The sequence below is a fragment of the Sciurus carolinensis genome, chromosome 1 (genome assembly GCF_902686445.1).
Source record: "Sciurus carolinensis chromosome 1, mSciCar1.2, whole genome shotgun sequence".
Lineage (NCBI taxonomy): Eukaryota > Metazoa > Chordata > Mammalia > Rodentia > Sciuridae > Sciurus > Sciurus carolinensis.
The window spans coordinates 145,042,077-145,060,420 of record NC_062213.1 but is presented as its reverse complement, the minus strand read 5'-3'; the positions used below and the strand labels follow the sequence as shown (position 1 = coordinate 145,060,420).

Below are 18,344 nucleotides of genomic sequence, written 5' to 3'. Positions count from 1 at the left end.
TTCCCATCTCGTGAACCTCTTCATTTCTATTATTACATTATATGTTCTGTACACAGCCAGGTGTGCAAGCATGAATTTAAATAATATGAAATCATAAAGCTGGTGTATTAGGGAATTCTTCATAGAATCTTCTCTGACATGTTTATATGCTGTTTTAAACTTGTAATCATATTGGATATAATTTCTCATCATATCTTTTATAGTTTTATGTTTATAATTAAAGATAAGGATACTGTGAGTTGGTTAGATGTTGTTCATGAGAGTTTGAGTATTACTGGAACTAGAAAAGTTACCTATTTAGTGTTACCAAGTAAGTTGTGCCTTATGACATTTTGGGGGATTTGAACTTTATGAAACTACAAAATTCTTGAATAATAATTTCCATTTAATAGAAAATTTTAAAGCCTCTATAAAAGTGTTCATTTTAATGTCATTTTTTATCTTTATTTTTAAAAACTTTTTAAAACAAAGTTTGTCTTTATTTTAGACATCCTTGGGCAAGTCTTTTGTTGTTTTGTTTCTGTGGTGCTGGGCATTAAACCCAGGGCCTCACACATTTTACAAATTTCTACCACTGAGCCATACTCCCAACCCAAGTCTTTGTAAGCTTGAAGAATTTTTTAAAAAATAAATGCAGTTTTGTTTGTTTTTTAAAGAAAGGAGTCCTTTAAAATGCCTGCAAAATGATAGGGCCAGATGTAATGTCTATGTTATTTTTCAAAATATATCCAGAGACATGTGCCATTGAATGTTCCATTAAACTTGAAAAACAGGCCACACTCCAGGGAAATGGTTGCACACTTGTGCGTGTTGAGCAAATGCTCCTTAACGCAGCTTAGATTTAGTGAACAGCCACATTTAACTTCAGATTGTGAAGTAAGCAAATGGTCATTTTCCTTCAGGACTTTTTGTGGGAGGAAGCAGAGAAGTCAACTTAAAATGAGAAGTAAGCAATAGTCATAAAATGTATGGAGAGGCCTACTAATTCATACCCACGTTTACAGCTGGAGCTCTTCAGTTAGGAGAGGCATGGGCTGAAAAATATTGAAATCAAGATCATTTCTTACTGTATAGAGGGAAAAGAGGGGTGGGAGGGGTGGGGGGGAAGGGAAAAAAAAATAAACATCATTGCCCTATGTAAACGTATGATTACACAAATGGTATGCCTTGACTCTATGTACAAACAGAGAAACAACATGTATCCCATTTGTATACAATTAAAAAAAAAAAAAAGATCGTTTCTTATTCACCAACAACAATTTTCCTTTAGAAGTGAATAAGGGGGGCTTTACAAGGCCCCATACTCCCTAATTTCAGTATTTAATAGATGAGAAAAATATTTTTTTTTAAATGGGGTTAAGATGAATTTGGATTCTTTAGTTTCACAAAGTGAGACTAGAACCACCTACTCTTTCTGTTGTTTAAAAGGGATTTTTCTAACACACACACACACACACAAAATTACAAATGGTATTTCTCCAAATAGTCACTAAACAAATGTTTGACTGTTACAAAAACTACCAACATCTGCCTTATGTTTCTAATTTTGCTGAGGTTTAGAGAACATTTCATCAGAAACTAGCATTGGGTGCTGGGAACCATAACATAGAGGACACATCCTTGTGAAAACCTCTTACATTTATTCACCAGACCTTGTCCCTGGGCCCCAGAAAATCCCACTGGCAACAATTTCTTAATTTTCCCCATATCACTTTCTTAAAATTTCATATTTACCACTGAAATTAATTCATATCCCATCAGCCTATCCTACCCAAAAGAAAAATAAGCAAGGATAGTAAGTTAATTTAGATAGAACTGCTGAATAATGATTTGTTAATTAATTTCAAGTATCATAAGAATCCACACTAATATCTAAAATACAAGTACACTCATTCCTAAACTCCCAGTGCACAGTCAATGGTTAGTCATCACCACCTCCGTGAGTATCACTACACAAAAAAGAAAGGGAGGAAAAAAAGAAAATTTAGGAAGAAATAAGTTGAAATAGCATAAACATTCAGGAGAGTCAGGAGCTACTTAAAGTTTTTTTGTTTTTTTTTTTCTTTTGGTATTGAGGATTGAACAACCCTGGGGCACTTTACCACTGAGCTACATCCCCAACCCTTTTTATTTTTATTTATTTTTTAAAATTTTGAGATAGAGTCTTGCTAAGTTGCTGAGGCTATCCTCAAACTTGCAATCCTCCTGCCTCAGCCTTAGGAGTTATCTAAATTTAAGAAAGGAAAGAAAAAAAAAAAAAAAAAACTTGATAACAGCTTGCTCAAACAAGCCCAACCTCCCTAAAATTACTAGGAAGAAATTTTCGTTGCTGCCTCTCAATAGGTAAGAGGTTGGTGAATTTTCAATGTGTAACTAACAGTGAAGCTGTCCACTTTAAGCAGTACCACTTGTTCTATCCTGTTTAAACATCCACGGTCACATAACCAAAGTCTCCCACTAATCCCTATTCATTGGACTTAGTAACTAAGAAAAGAGTCAAGGAGGAGTCTTCAAAGGTTAATAGATAGGATAGACCGTGGAGGTATTCTGGAAGATACTTGGAAGATGGTTGTGTACATGTGCACCTAGACATTTGGTCCTCTCAATGTTTTCCAGTTGCCCAGAATATTTTTAAATTAAGTAAACAGTATTTTCTGGCATGACACCTGGTACTGATAGAATCTCAATATTGGAAGCCCTGAAGTAATAAGAGAAAGATCTGGTTTTGACTTGAATAAACAGCAGATTGTAAGGAACTGCCTTGTCCAGGCAACAGACATTTATCAAATCCTTCAGTGTGCAGGGCTGGGGAGAGGATGCTGCCCTCAGAAAAGCACTGTCGTTCACTTCAGGAGGGTAACAGCTCCAGGCGTTGCTTGGCGCTACCCCTTTAATTCACTTATTCACATTTTAATCCCAGTTTTAAATAATCCAGAAGTAAATTGAAAGGCAAATCTGATTACTTTCATAAGCTGTCATTATTGTGGGCTCTAGAAACTAAAATACTATGATGCCAGTTTTGTTCTCTGATCTTTTACATAGGAAGGAAAATAAAAATGCTGAGAAATAAAGCCCTTGGCACACCCAGTGCCAACCCATATACAGCAAAGTAACATCCACAGTCCTGGGAGGCACATCATGCTAGTTCCTAAACAGCATCCAAACAGAACAAGCAGAGAACATATTTATAGCTCATTCTGGCATTCGGTCTCAGAAACCAGCAAACGTCCTGACTCACAACTTTTCCGTTCCCAAGCTCGCTCAGTAGCAGTCATATTCACACTCAGCAGGCAGAGAGCAAACCAGATGACTCAGTGAACGCATCTCCTTTCGAAGTTGGAAATTGAAATGGGAAATGGACGCACCCCTGTTGTCAGCTCTGAGAGTAAGAGCTGGCGCGCCAACAAGCACAGAGTTCTTGTGGTGTTTGATACAGGCGCAATAAGGAGAGCTTGAAGAATGAACATACTCCCCGTTCTGGAAGGATGTAAAATGTTTTTCTGTTCATTTTCTTACTACAGACCCTCATGAAATCAAGTCCAAAAGTCTCATGATCAATCTCTTAATTATCTTAAGTATGAGGCAAAGCCCTTACGTGATAACTGTGAAATAAATCATCTAGACAAAAACAAGTTAATATTCAAATGAACACATTAGGATGATACGCACTAAAAAAAATTCCAGCTTTCCATGCTACCCAGGGAGGGGTCCATATGGGGTTGTGGTGTTGTTCTTGATTCCCGTCATAACTTAAAGGGAAACTGTCACAATGTCCAGAGCTCTTGATGTCCTGCAAACGAAGGAAGAGAATGTCCTCAAATTCCTTGCAGCAGGAACTCACTTACGTGGCACCAACCTTGATTTCCAGATGGAATAATGTATTTACAAAAGGAAAAGTGATGGCATATGCATCATAAATCTGAAGAGGACCTAGGAGAAGCTTCTGCTGGCAACTCGTGCCATTGCTGCCATCGAAAACCCTGCTGATGTCAGTGTCATATCCTCTAGGAATACTGGCCAGCGACTTGTGCTGAAGTTTGCTGCTGCCGCCGGAGCCACTCCTATTGCTGGTCGCTTCACTCCCGGAACCTTCACTAACCAGATCCAGGCAGCCTTCCCGGAGCCATGTCTTCTGGTGGTTACTGATCCCAGGGCTGACCACCCGCCTATTACAGAAGCATCTTATGTCAATCTGCCTACCATTGCTCTGTGTAACACAGACTCTCCTCTGTGTTATGTGGACATTGCCATTTCGTGCAACAATATGGGAGCCATTCTGAGGGTCTGATGTGGTGGATGCTGGCTCGAGAAGTTCTGCACATGTGTGGCACCAATTCCCATGAACACCCGTGGGAGGTCATGCCTGATCTCTACTTCTACAGAGATTCTGAAGAGATTGAAAAGGAAGAGCAGACTGCTGCTGAAAAAGCTGTGACCAAGGAGGAATTTCTGGGTAAATGAACTGCTCCAGCTCCTGAACTCGCTGCTACTCAACCTGAGGTTGCAGACTGGTCTGAAGGTGTGCAGGTGCCCTCTGTGCCTATCCAGCAGTTCCCTACTGAAGACTGAATGCCCAGCTGGCCACCGAAGACTGGTCTGCAGCTCCCACTGCTCAGACTACTGAGTGGGTAGGAACAACCACTGAGTGGTCTCACTTAACAAGTGCGGACACTTGTTAAGCAAAATGGAAATAAGGTTACAGAAAATAAACACCAGTTTCTAAAACAAACAAACAAACAAACAAACAGAAAAGAAAATTCCAGTTCTGGAGCTGCAATTGTGGCTCAGTGGTAGAGCACTTGCCCAGCATGCATAAGGCACTGGGTTGATCTTCAGCACCACATAAAAATAAATAAAATAAAGGTATTGTGTCCATCTACAACTAAAAAAAAAATTTAAAAAAGAAAATTCCAGTTCTGCCTTGTGCAGTGGCACATGCCTATAATCTCATAGTGACTGGGGAGACTGAGGCAGGAGGATCACAAGTTCAAGGCCAACCTGGACAACTTAGCAAGACTCTGTCAGAATAAAAAGTAAAAAGGGCTGGGGATATATCTCAATGATAAAGCATCCTAGTTTCAATCCCTAGTACCGACAAAAAGGAAAAAAAAAATTCCAGAGTCAAGAACTGATATTGACAGGTCTATATAAAAACAGTACTTGAGTTAAGTAATGTTTATGTATTTCCGTGGAACTGGTTGACAACAACTGATCTTTGCAAAAAAAATTTTTTTTTTCTATGCTAGGGATTGAACCCAGGGCCTTGTATTTCTGAGGTAAGCACTCTACCAACTGAGCTACATCCCCAGCCCTGCAAATTTTTTTTATTTAAAAAAATAGATTGGTAAATAGTTGGTAGCTAAATATCATGTCATACTGACAGCTTCCTTTAAACTCTCATTAAACCCTATAGATTCTGACAGGAAAACACAAAAACCTTCACACACACATTATTCAGCTAGTTGGTTCTCCAGGAAACACCATAATCAGAACAATAACTTTGGCAGTAGTGTCAATGAACATTCCAGACTCCTAGAATTAGGTCTTTATTTACTTTAAAATATATAGTGAGCCTTAATGGGAACATGAGTAAGAAAATATTTTTGAAAAAGTATCTTATTAAATTTTTTTCATGTTGAAAGCTAAATTAATTGAAATTGACCAATATCTTTAAAGTGAGATGACACTGTAATTTAAGCGTACTTCTCCCACCCCACAAAAAAAAAAAAAGAAAAAAGAAAACAAAACAAAAGTTTACTAGGCAGGAAAATACAAGAAAAGAATGTGAGTAGACAATGCTTTAAGAAACAATAGCTATGTGGGGCACAGTGATGCATGCCTGTAATCCCAGAGACTGACGCAGGAGGATCATGAGTTCAAAGTCAGCCTCAGCAAAAAGTGAGGCACTAAGCAACTCACTGAGACTCTGTCTCTAAATAAAAATACAAAATATGCTGGGAATGTGGCTCAGTGGTCAAGTGCACATGAGTTCAATCCCAGGTACCAAAAAAAAAAAAAGAAAAGAAAAGAAAAAGAAACAATAGCTAAGACATTCCTGGTACTGTTCCAAATGCTTCATGGTAACTCATTATTTTGCACCAAATCTTCATAAGACAGGTATTAGCATCATCTGCATTTTGTAAAGGAGGAGGCTAAAGTGCATGCAAGTATAGCTTGCCTAGGATCCCACAAAGAGCAGGGAATCTCGTCCCAGCCCCAGGATGCTGATCCAGAGGCTACACCTATAACCCACTGCTGTGTTTTCTCCTCCTTAGCACAGGATTAACACAGGACACTGGATCTTGTAGAGAAGCTTCTCCTCAATGCTTCCCCAGGCATTTATCCTCTGATAGGCATCTCTGTTTGGCTATAATCCTTGATTTCATCTTTTCAGAAAAGAATAAATGAGAAAATTAATTCTATTGCTAAATTACATTGAGAGATCTTTTCTAAAAAGTAATTTTTACTAGATAATAAATGTAAAATAATCAAGATAATTCATAAAATTGATTAATTCAAGCATGCATAACAAGCAAGGAAGTTTTACCACAAATGCCAAAAACCGAGCTTTGTATTTCTGTTTATCTGTTATGACATTATTTTTCTTACCCTGCTCAGTTCTACCAGCCTGATATAAAACCCTGGCTCCAATTCTGCAGCAGGAAAAACATTGTCCTTCTCCACTTTGAATCATGTAGTTAGCTCATCTTCCCATTATGATGGTCCTTTCTTAGTCACTCATTCAATTTTATTGAAAGCCTGTGTGTTCATGGTGTCCTTTTCATCCGCAGTGAACCTTCTTTCATTCAACAACTATCCGACGACATGCCAATCACGCTTTCCTTCCTCAGTTCCTATAGGGAACACAGGGACAAGGCAGAGTCACATCCTGCCTTCATGGATCTTGTACTGCAGGTGTACAGATGATGGACATAAACAACTCCAACAGCACAGGAAAGGGCATGTGCACCACACAGAGGAGGAACAGGCCCCAAGAGTCAGGGCAGGGGAGCATCCCTCCTGGAAAGATGAAGGCAATGGAAACATTGCCCTTGAGAGGCAAGAAGGGGTAGAATCCAGAAACAGGGAAGAAGGGCATCATAACCAGACCCAGGATACAGGGTGCTCAACATAGAGTGAGAATTAGAATCGAGGGGGACAGGTACCCTGGGACCCAACTGGGAAGGTGCTAAAGAGCTAGGCTGAGGAGGAAGGTTGCTCCCTGGGCAGAAACCAGTTCAAAAACCTCGAAGCAAAGGACTGACATAACTAGAAATATTAAGCTTGTAGTTGTGTGTAAACAGCACCTAGAGGAAGCAAGAAGGGCCCGAATCGCAATGGTAAAAAGATTTTATTTCTCAGAAAGGTAGGATCCACAACCTTGAGAGCCCATTGCAAACATGGCAGTAAACTGAGATAGTGCTCTGAGGAAAAATAGCACTCTTTAATCACCTGCATACAGGTGTAAGGTAAATTTTATAAATTTAACCACTTGGATTTCCCATTTGGATAGTGTTCATGGTAGAGCTGAAAGGAAAGGGGACAGGAAATGAAAAGTAATATACAGTAGTCCCCCTAATCTGCAGGGGATATATGGCTAGACCCCAGTGGATGCCTGAAACCCTAGATAGCACTGAACCCTATGTATACTATGTTTTTTCCATACTTACATACCCAGGATAAAGTTTAATTTATAAACTAGGTATAATAAGAGATTAACAGCAAAAACTAATTTTAAAAATAGACTAGTATAGCAATATGCTCTAATAAAATTGCTAGAGTCAATATTCTTGTACTTTAGGGCCATTATTAAGTAAAATAAAGATTACTTGAACAGCAGGTCTGTGATACTGCAACAGTGTGATATTGGAGATAGCCACCATGTGACTTAGGGACAGATAGCATGGATATGATGGACAAAGGGCAGTTCATGTCCCAGGTAGGGAGGCATGAGATGATGTGAAATCTCATCACATTTTCAGAAGGGCATGCTTTGAAACTTATGAATTGCTTAAGCCTGGAACTTTCATTTTATATTATTGGTTGTGGTTCACTGTGGGTCACCGAAACTATGGAAAGCAAAACCGTGAGTAAGGGGGTAGGGAGGCGGAAATCTGACAAGCTAAAGCACTGTAAAGTGACATTACTAACAGCAGAGTTAGTTGACTCACCAATTATTCTTTCCATAAATGGTTATTTCAAAATAACTCATTGGGTGAAAATATTAATGAATTAAGTCAAACATGTCTGGAACCATATATTTTCATGATAGACAGGCCAACACAACTTATAATTGTGAAGACATATTCCATTAAAGTACTACAGAGTAATCAATTATCACCAGAAATAAAAGGTTTATAGTTGTTGTGATGTGTTTCAATACAAGTCACAGCTATGGTTGTTCATTTCATTTGCGTCAAAGTAAGTATAAGGATAGATAATCCAGGACTGAGACCCTGACGAAAAGGTATTATCAGGGATCCAACCTCCTATCTTTCTGTTCTACCATCTTTGATGTTTTCTCATTATGACAGAATAGCTGTTGAAGCTGTCATCATCAAGCCCACCTTCCACACAAGACAAAGGTGTTTAGAACGAAGGGACAATAAGTCACAGCTGTAATAGCTTTATGAGGAAAGCAAAAACTCTCTCCCTCTTCCTCCCTCACTGACTCACACTTTATTCTTATTGATCAGAATAGGGTGATATGTTCTCCCTAGCCTTTGAGAGAAGGAATATCATTGATAGTCCTCAAATTACAATGATAGGATTTACTTTTTTTTTTTTTTTACTTTATGATGGTGTGAAAAGTGATGTACCTTCAGGAAAAATAGTGACTCCAATCTAGAATTTTGATCTTTCCCTAACTACCCATATGTGGCACAATACCCTCATGTGTTGCTGTGCAGTGACACTCAACCCCAAGATCCCAGTCAGCAACATGATCTTGAGGGTAAATAACCTGTGTTCTGCAGTATGCAGGACTGCTAAGCCATTGTATTCAGTAGGTTAGCATACAGTCATTCCTCAGTGATAGACTCTAAGGCTATCAAGTCTGTAGATGCTCAAGTTCCTTGCATCAAGTGACATAGTATTTACTTACCACCTACAGACACCTTCCTGTATACTTTAAGTCACCTCAGTATTACTTATAATACCTGATACAATGTAAATACCATGTAAGTAGTAGTTGTACTAAATTTTTTAGGGAATAATGGGAAGACAAAGGTCTGTACATATTCAGTACAGGCACAATTTTTTTTTTCAAATAATTTCAATCCATGGTTGGTTGAACATGTGGACGCAAAATCGTGGATGTAGAGGACTGACTATATTAAATTCATCTGACATATTTTCAACTTATGGATTATCAGAATGTAACCCCATCATAAGTCAAGGACATCTGTATTTCACTTTGCAGTTTCTGACATAGAAGAAAGCAAAAACAAAAGAAGCTAGAATAAATGTTGCGTGAGCTAACCCACAATAACCACTGCAAGGTTTAAAAAAAAAAAAAAGTCCTTACTTTTCTGTTTAAAAAGACCTACTGAAACACATTTGCAAATAATTCTACCAGAAACAGTTAAAATAGAGATTATGTCTCATAATGAGATAATGATAGCTGCTTTTCAGAAAACCCCTTTAATATGCAAGGGTCTTTGCTCACTTTATACCTAATTCTCACAGTAGTCCTTGAAAGTTAGTGAAGAAACAGAAAATCAGAGAGGTTCAGGAGCATGCCAAAAGTCCCACAGCCAGTAAGTAAGAGAGCTGAGGTTTGAAGTGGGTCCTATCTCAGAGTCAGTAACCAGGGACTGAGCCAGAACTTGTGTCTTAATGGAGTTAAACCCCCCTCTCAAAGCTGTCAGAAAAGGTACTGAGAATGCCACATTAATGTGACCTGCAAGATGTTACTGAGTATACTTGAGCAAACAGTAAATCATGAATTAGAGAACTCCAAACCAGAAGCAGTTTGGGGGTTTCAGTGAGGAATCCTAAGGGGGAAAACTCTTTGTAGGGCAAACATGGAAATAAAGCAAGAAAATATTTAATTGGTTACAGGTTGGTTACAGGTTCACCATTGCCTTATTGAGTCTATCCTGCTGGAGAGTTCCTAGTTATATAAGTTGGTTGGGAGCCTTTGACTGTTAGTCTTTTTTTTTTTTAACCAGGGATCAAACCCAGGGGTATTTAACCACTAAGCCACGGCCCCAGCCCTTTTTATATTTTATTTTGAGAAAGGGTCTCTCTGAGTTGCTTAGGGTCTCACTAAGTTGCTAAGGCTAACCTTGAACTCACAATCCTCCTACCTTAGCCTCCTGAGCTGCTGTGATTACAGGCTGACTGTTAGGCTTCAGTGTCATTTTTTTCTTTAATGTAGACATTTATAAGAAATAGTCTAAGTTATGTTTCACATATTTGCAAATCAAGCAGAATTGACATCACTGATGAAGTTTAACTGGCTTTGTTCAGGGATTCTTCAGGCCTGGTCTCCATTTTTATTTACTTTGACATAGGTAACTATTATTATTACAAAGTAAGAAATTTAATTCTAGAAGTGGAGAAAAACTGGTGTACTCTATCAAATGCTGTGTTACTTTATACTTGTTCACCTCTTTCAATCACTCAATCCTGTAAGATAGGTATTAAAATTACTTGGTGTCTCATATATGCCAGGAGTTTCTTCTAAGATTCCTTATTTCAGGTAAAGACAGGAGCTTTCTGTCCTTCCTGGAATAAATCGTAAACTACACACCTGACTCTGTTCACCCACCCCATGTCTCACTCTGCTCCTTTTACCTGGTCTTCCCTGCCTCAAGCTTCAGAAGCCATCTGCTGTTTTTTCCTGCTCTAGGACTGGCTTGCCTCATCTGTCACTTTACCTCCCTGGTGCACTCGAGCCTGGTAGGCTCTGAAGGTGCTTCCCCCTAACTTAACCTGAACTATCAGCGGGAACACAGGCAGATGTGTGGACACGCCCCTGCTCTGAAGGAGGCTGCGCAGAAGGGGAGGAGAGGGCTAATGATAGAGGGATGTGCGGAGGGCTGCGAGGTCCGGTAAACTGCACCTTTCCTCCCCATGACAACTCCAGGGGGCTGGGTGAACTCAGAACACACGGGACGGAGGCTCCTCCACATATTCAAAGAAGTAATTAGGCACCAGAATTTTCTGAGCCTTAGTCCTTACCAAGCACAGGAGTGGAAATGGGAATAGGGGTTTGGAAAAGACAGAATCGAGGAATGAGCAGCCAGGCAAAGGGTGGGAAAGAAAGTCGTTTTATCTTAACTATTCTAATTTCTTGTTGATTTCCTCTTCTCCTTAATTAAGGAATTTAATTTAATACAGCATAAAATAACCTTGAGAATATTCTCATTGATCAATGTCTTTGTAGGCAATTATTTTGAGATTCCCAGCTGTGACAGACTCAAAGATTAATGAAAACGTTGATTTTTTACTTTCAGAGCCAAAACAACTCTGGATTTAAGAAGGTTCTGTAGAATGGCAGTAGGCTGTCCTCTTAAGCAATCTGTGAGCAGTTCCAGTGCAGCCAACCCAAGGGCAGGTGTGCAGTGTATGTGTGTGTTGAACTAACACACACACTGAATGAATTCATTCTGAGAGTGAACAAGAACTTGTTTTGACTCCATTCATTTGGACTGAATACATAGTTTGTCAGTAATGTTTTAAATTTAGGCTTTCAAAAATTCATGCTTTTTCCTATAGTCTGGTCTCTAACCGATGCCAGTTCACAGGTTATTTGAAAGTGTCAGCAACCATGAGAGATTTCTCAGAAAATAACAGTGTTGTTTCAAACAATTTCCACAATTGCTGTCAAATTCAGGATCAAGGAGGAAAAATAAAAATAATGGATTAGTGAGGGGTAAAGAAAATTTTGTTTCTTACCTGAAAATATCAAAAGTGTTGTGCATCATGGAGATGATTTTTTTTCCTGGTTATTCTGAAACTGCTGTTTAAAAATCTAAACATAGACATCACCATCACTTGGTATATACTTGATAATGTTTATTTTTAGTCTTTCCACCAAGTCTTATAGAGTTCGTATGTTCATGACGAATTAATTTGGTTAGAAATTCAAAAAGATGATTGATCCCTTACAACTGAATCATTAATAAGCAGCAATTTCCAATTAAACCCTGTCTCAAAAGATCTTGTAGGACTTTAGGTAAAATTCTTCTGGTCATATGAACAGCTTTCATATGCCAGTTCTGATTTCTTATTCATTTCATCAATGCAATCTGAATTCCCCAAACCCTGAAATTTAACAATATCAACCAATCGATTTTCTAAATTGCTTGAGTAGGCATCACTATAATGGTTCTGCTCTACTCTGTATTTGGTGAAATGATAGCTGCAATTTAAATTGTCAGAGGAGAAACGTAGGAAATTGCAGTTTTCTCACATTTTCTTCTGTTACTTGCAGTTGTACAAAGATGGTATTCTCTTGAGCTAGGAACCGTTTGCCCAAGTCCTGCCATCTCCCCGATGTCCTGATTCACCCTACTGCTCTGCCTTGACTAGTGGAACCATCGTATAAGGGATGGCTGCTGGAAGCCACACTAATCAGAACAGACGCCCCACCTCTGAGCTCCCTTGACTCCCCATTTTGATCCCAAGGCCATTATGCTATTTTATACAGTAATTTTACTTCTTTATGATTCTTCTTTCTTGCTATTAAAATTTTACTGTCTATATAATTTCATTTTCTACTTTCTTCTTTATAGTTCTTTTTATCATCTTTGATATTTTATTTTCAGCACCTGACTTAGAGACCACTAATTTGCCTTCAGTATATATTTATTACATGTATAGACCATATTAATGCATTCTCAACTCTATAATTACCCTCATTAAATGTGTGTGTTTGTGTAAGTGTGTGCACACTCACCCAATACCTAAGAGGGAAGAAAGCACAAAGCCAAAAAAAGATGTTTCAGCTTGAAAACCTTCGTTCATATATTCTCTGCATTTGATCCTAGACAATACCTTTATAAGATTTCTATTCTTTATTTTGCCATAAACTTGCTCTGTTTTCCTTTTAAGTCTTAGATCTCTTGGTTCAAAATTTAAATCTCAAATTGCACATGAAATTTTGACTATATTTTTATTCCACTCTCCTATAAGGTAAATTAGAACTCCTCGAATAAAGAAAATTTCAAATATATTTTAAGATATATTGTACGATGTCACTGAAACAAAAACTCCATGAGGAGAAGTTTTTTAAATTAATTAATTATTATTCTTATTATTATTATTATTATTACTGCACTGGGGGTGGAACCTAAGAGTGCTTAATCCCTGAACCACATCCCGGACCTTTTTATTTTTTATTTTGAGACAGGGTTTTGCTAAGTTGCTGAGGCTGTCCTCAAACTTTCCACTTCCTACCTCAGCCTCCTGAGATGTTGGCATTACCAGCATGCACTGCCTTGCCTGGTGAGGGAAAGTATTTTGACTGATTTCTTTACCATTATATCCCAAACTCCTGGAACACTGCCTGGCATGTAGTAGGTGTTTAATATACATTTGTTGAGTGAAAGGTAAATTTAACCCAACATCCTAATCACATCTTAACTTTGGAGACATATGATAAGAATCTAGAACAAAAGTGAACATGACCAGTCAAGTGAAAGCAGCACCACCTACTGAGGGAGAAAAACAGGGCCAGGAATTAAAACTCAGAAGTCAGAAGCAGAGAGATCACTGTAGGCCACTCACCAGCTCTTGGCTTTGCATGAGTTACTGAACTCTTGGCCTCGTTTCTACTCTATGGAAAGTACATCTCAAGTCGATGGTGAGGACTGGAGAGAAAGGGGGTAAGAGCATCCAGCGTAGTACCCGGCACAGAGCAGGCACTGATCAGACACCATTGTTACTGCTCTTAATGATTGGGTGACGTTGCCCTCTGTACTGGCCACAGGTATTACCAGTGCTATGGCAACCACATGCACTGGGTCCTTTCTCATCCTATTTCATTGTGTTGGATTTCTGACAAGAGAAAGATTCCTATATTCCAGTAACAGTTTTTAAATCTCAGGAAGGTGGTTTCTGCAACTCCTATGAAATAATGAACTGAGAAAATTGAACATAGCTTAACAATCAAAAGAAGTGTTGCCAAACCTGTCACCTGCTGTAGAAGTCCTCAGAAGCTTTTTTTTTTTTTTTTTTAGGCTCCTTATGTTGATTTTCTCTCTCCTTTCTTCTTCCAATTTTACTTTCACTCCTTCTCCTTAGAGGGTTTCAGTAGACAGCAAGAATGTTAGATCTGGCTGCCAGTTTCATAATTTTTCATGCCTGTGTCATTTAAAACCCAGCTCAAATTCTAATATATTCCAAGAAACCCCATGTTGCAAGGGACTCAGTGATAAATATGAGAATAAACAAAATGTAATGTGATATTATTGATGGGGCAAGGATGACTTTGTAGTCACAAACACCAGAGCTTGAATCCTAGCAAGATTCCAAACATCTCTAAACTAAAGTATCTTCATCTATAAAATGAGGATGGAGATAACTGATTCACAAGATTAATTAAGGATTAGAGATAATATGGATAAAGTATTCATATCACATGGGTAACTAAATAAATGTATCAGAAGTTATTGGTGTATATATTCCCAGGACCCAGAACACTTAGAAAAATGAGTCTAATCAAAATATGCTAAATAATAAGTAAACCAGCTTACATTTATTGAGTACTTCACAATGCTGGACAACACCATGCAGTTATGTTTTAGGAAGATGGCATGTGCCTGGGGATAAATTCCTCCATCACATGCTCAATTGCATCTAAGTTCCATTCAAAGTGTTGAGTTCCATGAGAAACCTGAAAATCTGGTTTTGAAAGCTACTTACCCATTACTTTTCAAAGTGACTAAATCAAGAGGCAACACTAACAGCTACTTATTTTAATGGAGACATTTTTCAGAAGAAATGTCAACCACAAATCTGTCTTGGCAGATGCATGCCATGTTATTTTCTATCATTTTACTTCTCAACATTGGCAAGAAGAAACTGCCTGAAGGATGAGCAGCTTTCAAGATTTATCAAAAGGAGGATAAATGGAGTCTGTTTATCTCCATTCCTAATTCTTTTTATGTAAAAATGTTAGGCTTCCTCCTTGAAATAAGTAAGGTAGTGTGTGTGTGTGTGTGTTTGCTCATGCTCACGTGTTCCTGCGTGGGTGTGTGTTGGAGGTGAGGATTGCAGAAGAGTGTGAGGAAAAATGAAAAATCTGCCATTATTCTGCAACCCAAAAATAAACACTGTTAACATTTTGACTGTTTTCATGCAGTGTTTTTCCATGATATTTTGACAATATGATAGTTGAAATTATATTGTACTTTGTTTTTAAATTTTTAATCTTAAAATGATACCATGAGCATGTTTTTGCAAAACATCAGTTGTGTAATTTGCCCTCTAGAAGTCTCCTTAGTAATGACCCAGTGTTTCTACTTCACAGAATTTGCATGAGGCTCAAATTAAAAAACATGTATGAGTCCTTTGTAAGTCACTTATACAGCACACAGATGAAGTTTTCATTAGTTCTGATCCCCTTGTCTTGGGGAGTTCAAAAGTCCATATCTATTAAGCATCATGTCACACAACCTCTGCAGATCTCTTCTGGGGTCCAGAAAAAATTCAAGACAACTCCTGAGCCCAGATAGTTTACACTCAGATCCCAGGGACAAAGTTAACATTTGAAAACATTAAGGAAACAGAGATTAAGCTCTCTTTTTGACTGCAAGTAGAACCTTGCCCTATTTAAAGAGTCCTCTGATCTTGAATTCCTTCTATCCTTGGCTCTTTCCATTTTAAAATGAGTCATGCTTCAGAGCATTATTTTTTCTTACCTCATACACAATTATAATTTTAACCACAAATAATGTGATTTGCCAGTTGAATAGTAAATTTCCTATCCCCATCCAAAAAAAAAGTCTGTTTTTATAAATTCAGATTACTTATAATAATTGGTTTAAATAAAAATCAATGTTTTACTGAAGAAAAAAACTTCCTTGAACTGATATATATGTATACCTATATATCTACATATATTTGAAAATTCTCTTAAATAAGGGGAATTTTTGCACAATTAACATGTTAGCCTGGAAAATTCATGTGTTTAGTTATGCCTGGAAGGTGGACTTAAGAATCTTATCTTTTTACTTATCACTTTTTACAAATTTTCCTGCTATAATACATATTCTGTGGACAATCTGAGGAAAATGAATGAAAATTATCAAAAACTGCACATATTGAAGATTTTTTTAAAAAATGTAAGTCAGCCAGTACAAATAAGTGAAAAATGTGAGAATTCAGTTCAAATAAACAAAGCACAGAAATGTGATTTCTGCAGGAAACCATTGAAATATTTTCCATAAGGGAAAAGTGCATACTGAGCTTATTTGAACCCTTTGTAAAACCTCTCCCTGGGCAGCTCACCAGCTCTACTTCCTGTTGTTTATTTGGTTTCATGGTATGTCAAACAACTGTCAAATTCAGTGTCAGTGTTTTCTTTTTCTCCCTCAATAAAGTCTACCAGGAATTAATGACATCAAAATGTGTCCAAAACTAAACAACATTGTCAGAGCCAGGAATTGAACTAATAGACTAAGGGGTGGATATTAGCGAAATCTCGGGGATAGCTTGGTAATGGGACCAAGTGGGATTTAGCAAAATTCAGAAGATGCAAGAATAACAGAAGGAAAAGGAAAAGGTCCAACAAAGTTATCAATTGGAAAGAAATGGATTTCTTAGGGCCAGCCCACTGAAGACATTAGGTTGTTCACCCATTCATTAAATCAATAAGTATGTTTTGCCATTGGAGAACAGATTGTCATTGAATAATACTGCTTAGAAAGCCCGAAAGAGTCAGTAAAAGCAACACCTCCAGGTTGGTAAAGGAAGGGGAGTCAAGGAGGAGAAAGAAAAGGTGGTCAGAGAAAAGGAGAATTAGAGAGCTGAGATGCCAAATTTTTTAAAAAGTATTCCAGAGAGAGAGGAGTCAACGATGGAGTTGTTTCTTTGAGAAGTTAAGCAAGATGCGGACTGCAAAAAGCCTGTTCATTTTGACAGTTGGGAGGAAGTTCATGAATTTCATCGTCCATTGCTTGTTTGGTGGATAGACAGATACAGAAACCAGATTGGAGTAGGCAGAGAAGTGGGAAGTGAGAAAATGGAGTTGGGTGGGTAGGTGTAGAAAACTCAAGACGTCTGACTGCTAAAGAGAGAAGAAAAATAAGGCAGCAGTTAGAGTGGCAGGTGGAATTGAGGAAAGAGTTTGGGGTTTGATCTGGGGAGGGGGAGACTTGAGCATGCTTCATTGCTGGTAGAAGGCACGCATTTGAGAAGCGGAGACTGACTTTGAATCTGTGACTGTAAGCAGCCTTATTTAAAAGTCTAGCATAATTTCAACAAATGCATGTCCTTATAGGCCAGGGATCCAAAACAAACAAGGTAAGTTCTCTACATTTTAAAAACTGCAGTTTAATGGAAACTCACTCATAGGAAGAATGTGTAAGGGCAAGAGGCAGGAGACCACATCATTAATATATGCCAGAATACAGTCAAAAAGAAAATTTCTAGAAAAGTAAGTAAGATCAAGGCCAGCCTACACACATTACAGTGCAAATGCTCTCTTCCAGCCTGATCCCCTCTGGTTCCCCAAACATGCCGTGCCAGTTTGCCCTCCCACGCTTTGCTGCTGCTTGAGATGCCCTTGCTCTTCCATTCCTCCTTTCAGATCCTACTTGTTGCTGTTGGTTACTACTTCACCTGTTTTCCCGGCTCCCCCAGCCACCATCATCTCCTGTCTTAGAGTTCCTTCACTGCTGAACACTTGCACGCCTCGTTTTTTGGCTCTTAAGGATTTGCTGAGAGACAGTGAGGGATTAGGGGAGGAGCAGCAGCCTAGGTCTCAAGGTGACCTGAGTCAGATCCAGCTTTCTCACTCACTACCTGTAAGGCCTGGAAAGTTCTGTATTTAGTTTCTCTGTCTCTAGAATGCAAGGATAAACTTACCTCTGAAGGTTGCTATCAAAAATAAACATCAATCAACAAAAAGATGAAAAAAATATCCAACGTCTCAAGTAGAGAAATGCAAATCAAAACTACTCTAAGATTCATCTCGCTCTAGTCAGAATGGCAAATACCAAGAATACAAGCAACAATAAATGTTGACTAGGATGTGGGGAAAAAGGTACACTCATACATTGCTGGTGGGAATGCAAATTGGTGCAACCACTATGGAAAGCACTATGGAGATTCCTCAGAAAACTTGGAATGGAACCACCATTTGACCCAGCTATCCCACTCCTCGGTCTATA

General features: G+C 38.4%; 1 protein-coding gene and 1 pseudogene across 2 annotated transcripts in view; both read left to right on the top strand.

Annotated features, from left to right (window-relative positions):
- The window catches only part of Ak5 (adenylate kinase 5), a 253,017-nt gene that overhangs the window by 57,363 nt on the left and 177,310 nt on the right, over positions 1–18,344 (top strand). The window lies entirely within an intron of this gene.
- Positions 3,770–4,730, top strand: LOC124967333 (40S ribosomal protein SA-like; annotated as a pseudogene).